Raw genomic sequence first — 6,534 nt, 5'->3', positions numbered from 1 at the left:
GAAGAAACACTTACAAAATCAAAAGCAAGGACAGACCAGTCAGGGGCTCCATTAGCTCGGCATGGACCAACATAGAGAATGATGTGTATTCTTGCACGTCTACCCTCTTTATTCGCTTGATGGCCCCTAACTCCTCCCTAGATAGCTCAGCCTTGGTTGGCGCCTTCACCTTGGTCCTTGGGATGACAACTCAACAGGGAACAACCATCCCCTGGGCAAGGCATAAAGAAGAAGCCCTCCTTCTAGTGTTTCACCGAGGAGGGGGCTCCAACGAGCACCTTATTGTGTTGCCGAGCCAAGAAGTAATAATAGCCTTACTGGTGCTTCTTCAGGTGCAAAAAGTATGTGAACATCGATAAGGTGATGTTCACGTTATGAACCGAGTAGTAACAAAGGAGGCTAACCAAATATCTAAAGGAGCTAGGCATCAACTAGACTAGTTGGATGCGGTACCACCTCAGCACCATTGCAATACTCTCACTTAAAGGAAACCTTAGCCTGACTATTAGGTGGTACTCATAGATGCAAAGCTCCCTCGACTGGGCTGAGGTAGCCCTCTCACCGATACCTGTGCACCTCAGCTCATACTCCTTAGGAATATAGTAAAGGGCCCTAATTTGGGCCAGGTCCTTAAGTGTCAATCTGCAAGGAGAATACCTAAAGCAGCAACCGAACTGCATAGGGGCACTAAGTCCCTTTTCTAACATAATGTCTACTTTGGCTTTGTCGGTTTCCCCGACCTTGGCTTCCTAGTAGGAATGGAAATATGGCGGGTTCAAGGCAGGGATCATATTCCTTGTCCCCGACCTCGACTTTGAAATTAACCCCCATCCCCATTCCCGATCCTCATTGGGGATAAAATTTGTCCTCCATCCCTGATCCCTAATGGGGATGGGTTCTCCATGGGGACCCGAATCCTTGAATTTTTTTAAATAATAGTATTTATTTTGAAAAATAAATTTACTTAAAATAAATAAAATTTTTAAATTATAAATAATGTTTTAAATATATTTTGATATATAATATAAATAATATAATAATATATATTTAATATATATATATATATATATATATATATATATGTGTGTGTGTGTGTGTGTGTGTATGTATGTATGTATACATAATCGGGGTCGGGGTGGGGTGGGGACCTTAATCCCCATCCCTGACCTTGACCCCGATTGGGGATTCCTATTAACCCATCTCCGCCACGCCAAAACAATCCCCATCCTTGACCCCATGGGTTGGGGAAGTCGGGTCCTCGTTGGGGATGGGGAAAACTGCCATCCCCACCTCCTAGAGAGCCATGGCCTCCTCCGTCACGGCACCTTCACCCTTAGGCCCATCGACCTTGGCCCCGTGGGCATCGGTCTGGCGGATCACAAGCACAATGGCCTCGAGATGAGACCCTAGCTCGGACTCACTACTCGATGTACAAGAGCTAGACAAAGAGGAAGAATAAGAATATGAGAAGGAAGATGAAGACATCTTACTAAAGAGTTACACCACAAAACACCTAAAGCACCAGCTGAGGACTAACTCTCACCGATCTCCTAAATCGCTCACTCAAAATGACAAAGTAAAATGGCTTGGCACCTCCCCTTTTATAGGGAGGACCAATGGTCTAGATCTTCTCAAATCAACGACGCCGATTTGACGCCGCACTTCGCACACGCGTGACCTTCAGAAGACGAAATGATGCACATGTCGACCTATAACGGAAACAACAGGAGCGTTGAACCAGTCGGTCCACCTAGCGAACTGGTCTTACCCCGAGCCAGCCAATTCAAAGAAACTAAAGTTCCTTGGCCGAAGACTGTAGAACTCTTCCACGTCTAATTTCGATTGAGCACTACACTCCTCGACTTCGGAACTGGGGGAGTGGTGCTCAGGTGATTGTTTAGTTGCTCAAGATGCCACGTGGCTATCTTTGCGGCCATCCCCCTCTTAGGCCACGTTGGCACCACGCGTAACGAAAGAGCACAACTAAGGAGTATCTTGCATTGACAAGGAAGCAAACTCCAATGGGAAAAGGGAACCTCCCGAAGACCTCGGCGGACGCCCTCATCTCGACAACCCCAAAAGCCCTATCCATTTGGGACACGGACACCCAACTATAAGTAGGTATTCCTTGCTCGAGGTAAGGGACCTTTATAGGACTGCACTCTTTGAATACCTCTTTGCACTATCTCTTTAGCCCGGACTAGTGCTATTTTAACCTACTTGGTCCGACCACATCTTTCTCGATTCTACTAATTTGAGTATTGGAATACCTACCCGGAAAACAACTCCTTGGGCCTCTAACATTTCTTTTGGTTATAAATCTTGACACACAGCTTCGTCCTTCCTTGGCCTTGTCCAATTGATAGGACTACCGATTGTATCCTAGGTTCGGACCACATCAGTTATCCTAGACAATAATAACAATAAATAATAATGATGTGAGCTATTTAATGTACATAAATACCTGGGTGAGTGTATTGTTCTTTTTCTCTTGAAATTTTATTTGGGTAAGTTTTTCTCTCGCGTCATATTTATTCGTGGACCTTTTTGCTTTTAAAAACTTATTAAATGAGCATTTCTCTCTCATTAATTTTGACAAGTAATTTGTCCATATGAGAGATGAATAAGATTTTCCTGATGTTATGGGTAAAAAACTTTCCCGGGTTTGCAAAAACAAAAAAAAACTTAAATCCAAAACAATTGAGTTTCCTTGAAAGTCACACTTATTAAAAAAATAAATACAGTTAAGTGTGCAAACGTATTTGAAAATCTAATTTCAAATTTAAGATGCAAATTGAATTTAGATATGATCTAATTCCATTCGATAAATATTTAAATTCTACCAATTATTTAATTCTTAAATATTTTTATAATTTATATATATAATAATTAAGTTATATAAATAATTTATATATTTATATAATTTATACAAATAAATCGGATGCAAATTCAAGTATTATCTGATTCATTCGAATTACATCCATTTACACACCAGTAAATGATAAACACAGCTCCCCGTTAGCCAATATCGCAAAGAAAAAAGTATGGGTGAAACCAAATTTTTTTAGGTGGGGCAAGCGAGGTTAGATTAAACTGGGAATTGATAGTTTGATACGATGAAAGATTCTCAGGGGTAACAGTGTCTTTTACCTATGTAAAGCCTGTTGAACAGTCACTTAGATCGAATATCGAGGTAGGGATCGGAAAGAACGGTACAGAGAAATGTTGACGTGAACGTCGTAGTAAAAACTAAAAACTAACAACTAAAAAAAGGTAGAAGGGGGAAATCCATCTGATGGACTGCACCATTGAAATCAGTGTTCTGATTTCATGGGCCGAGTCACCAGTATGGGGCCCAATGGACCATAGAAATAGAACCGGACCATCCAACTTGCTGAACATGTACGGCGGCAGCTTTGCCGCAAGGTACAACTAAACTATTCCAAAGAGGGTTAAGATTCAAAGAATACCACTATTTCTTTTATTTTTTCCAATCATTGACCAGTTGCTGTCATGTCGCCAACTGTTGGATCAGAATCCGAGGTAGTTGATAGGTCATGTTTATGGTAGATTCTAATCCAAAGGCTGACATTAATCCAAGGCTTTTCCAAAAGTCATTGTTTTCGAATTTGAATCATGCATGGCGCATCGAGGGAGGGCACTTTTTTTTCTATCCACATGGAGGAACAAGTGTCCCACCCTGTGGTGTACTATCTCACTCAAATACAAAACTCTTAAAATTTGGAGCTTCTAAAAAAAGAAAGGTGCTGCTTTTGCCACATAGAAGATGTGGGTATGGGTGGACCCGAAGCAAGTTATTCATAGTCATTTGAGTGTCTTAAAAAACCTTGATTCGGTTCAATCCAATTGAGATTTATGAGATTATATATAAGCATAATTGCTAAATGAGGCCAGTTTGGTGTATCAGCTGTCAGTTTTTTAGAGATTCGAAAGCCTGTATTTTGATTTTTTTCTATTTGGTTGGAAAAAAATTTAATCACCGAAAGTCATAGTTTTGAAAAACCACAGAAGCCCATTTCAAGTTATTTTTGAAAAGTTCTAAATGGAATTTTTCGCATTTTTTTCAACTCGTTTTCGTGTAAAAAGATACATGGACAGACGTATTTTAACTAAATGATCTTCAAATTATTAAGATCTTCATACAAAAACTCACATCGTCTTTTGATTGTCAGAACTTCCAAAAGATCTTTCAAAAAAACTTGCCAAACAACCCTCGAATAAACTATAAATAATAAGAAACTTTTCTATTGAGCAAGCCTCAAATAATCTAATATCCATTTGGGAGGATTTTTGGGATGTGATTTCTAGAATTTTAAACTGGGTCCTATACGGGAAGATTAGAAGCTATGTTTTGTAAAAGTCTGAAAAGCCAATGTAGGCTTTTCAAATGTCTAAACCCACTGCTCAAGTATGAAATTATTCTGAATAATTTCACTAGAATACCAGTGTTCAACCATGGCAATTCAATTAACACAACACACCCAAAAATGCTTAAAGAAGACCTCCCAAACGAGTCCCTAATATTTGGCTCGGCTTTCCCATATATGGATCTATCAACGCATGGTTGTGGGACAATCTTAACTTGTCTCAGTATCAAGATTCCTGGCCCAAGAGGAATCCTACGTAGGGGACCGCGTGGGGAAATCCAATTTCTATTCTTTCACGAAAAAGTAAAAAAGTAGTCGAAATTAAGCTTGAGCATTAACTATAAACTTAGTGGTGAATAGTGAAGTTGATAATAACCTTCCAACTATAACCTATGGGAATGACGAGAACCCAACTTGCTACTTTTCCCGGAATTGATTTTAATCAACTTTTCCACCGAGTTCCCACCATTTTCTGTTAATGAGAAGAAAGCTAACCCAGAGGGAAAGGCAGGGCATCTCAACCCGCTTGTTGTAATGCACTTGCCTCCCTCTAAGCCATAAACAAATAAAGACAACAGATTTGTGTCCTCGCCATTGCTTTGTGTCGCGATTATTTTACCAAGCCAGACATGAGAAGCAAGAATCTGGTAATCATTCAGAAAAGCTAGATAAAGCGAGTGATTCTTTTTCTAGCTAGGAGTTCTTGGGATTCAACGCACAACTGTTGGTCTGTTGTCTGTGAGGTTCCTCAGGCACCACACACATAAAAGAGGGTTAATTTATTTCTATTACAGGAAATGATTTAGTTAATGAGGTCCAGTCTGTTTCTGTGAATGCAGTGAATGATTCTCCACTAATATATTCCATTCCTCTTGCTGGAAAATGCTTTTTTCTTTAAAAAAAAAAAAATTAAGTTGATCTGCTTGTTACTACTTGGAATTTTGCTGCATTAACCATATCTTACTACTTTATTCATTCAATTTGTTTAATAACCAGAGTCGTCCTCACTATGGAAAGAAAAAGAGAAGACATTTTGAACTTGGAGCTCCCATGACTCTGTATACTCTCTTGTTCTTTATGCATGTGTGTTCAAATATCATCATCAAAAATGTGATTGGGAACTAACATAAGCCATTTAGAGAAGAAATAAATTTAGGTGGTCAATGTGGACATCTCACTGAACCCTAACTGAGGATGGCAGGGCTGCAAATGGTATCTGATTGTTAATTTATGGATTCACCCCTATCTGATCTGATATAACAGTCATTCAATTTGATTTCGACTTAAATATAAATGCTCATATATGCTTAAAATTTATATTGTGTCTATTAATAAAGTTGATATTTCAAGTTTCATACAAGGATATTTGAATTTATTCTATTCATAAATACAATATCAAAGTCATCTTAGGGTACCTATATACCCTATACAATTCAATTTAGCCCTAGATGGTGGGGCATAGGCTATGTCTAAGTCCTCCCCATCTTGAGAATGAGAAGAAGTGTGGTTTAGGAATTTATTTGGATTCTTTTTAGCATATCCAACTTAAAAAATAGGAAAAATGTAAGAAGATATTTTGTTTCAAAATATAATTCCAGTACAGAAAAAAATGGTGTTTGGTATTCATTCCTCAAATGCTCAAACTCTAAACCATTGTTTTCAAAAATAATATATTTTTAAAATTACAAAGTCAAAATATAGTGAATTCAAAAATAGTACAAAACGGTATTATTAAAATGCCATTTTATGCATAATTAGTTGAAGTTAATTTAAAAGATGACGACATCCTTTTGCATATTTAAAGTTGACTTCCATAAAATAAAATTAGACCCGAAAATTGGCCTACAACCGTACTTTTTCCCTGCATTCCCACCCCAACACACGCACGCACGCACGCCAATGGGGCAACATGGGTCGGGTCGGGTTAAATTCCAATTGTTTTTGAGGAAAAGAAAATACATAGGAATGCAGGCAACAAGGTCGGGTGAAGCCGGTTTATGCACACTCTGTCCTCGACCCTGAACACATGTACCACATGCTCTCTGCCCCATGCTCCTAGGGCTGAAAATCCCAACCCCCCACCCCAGTTGTCACGAGGAACCCTGAACATATACAAACACATATATTTTCTGTGGCTATAATGGCT

Source organism: Nelumbo nucifera, chromosome 1 (genome assembly GCF_055504915.1).
Source record: "Nelumbo nucifera cultivar China Antique chromosome 1, China Antique-T2T, whole genome shotgun sequence".
In the NCBI taxonomy this organism is placed as follows: Eukaryota; Viridiplantae; Streptophyta; class Magnoliopsida; order Proteales; family Nelumbonaceae; genus Nelumbo; species Nelumbo nucifera.
This window is presented reverse-complemented; position numbering follows the sequence as displayed.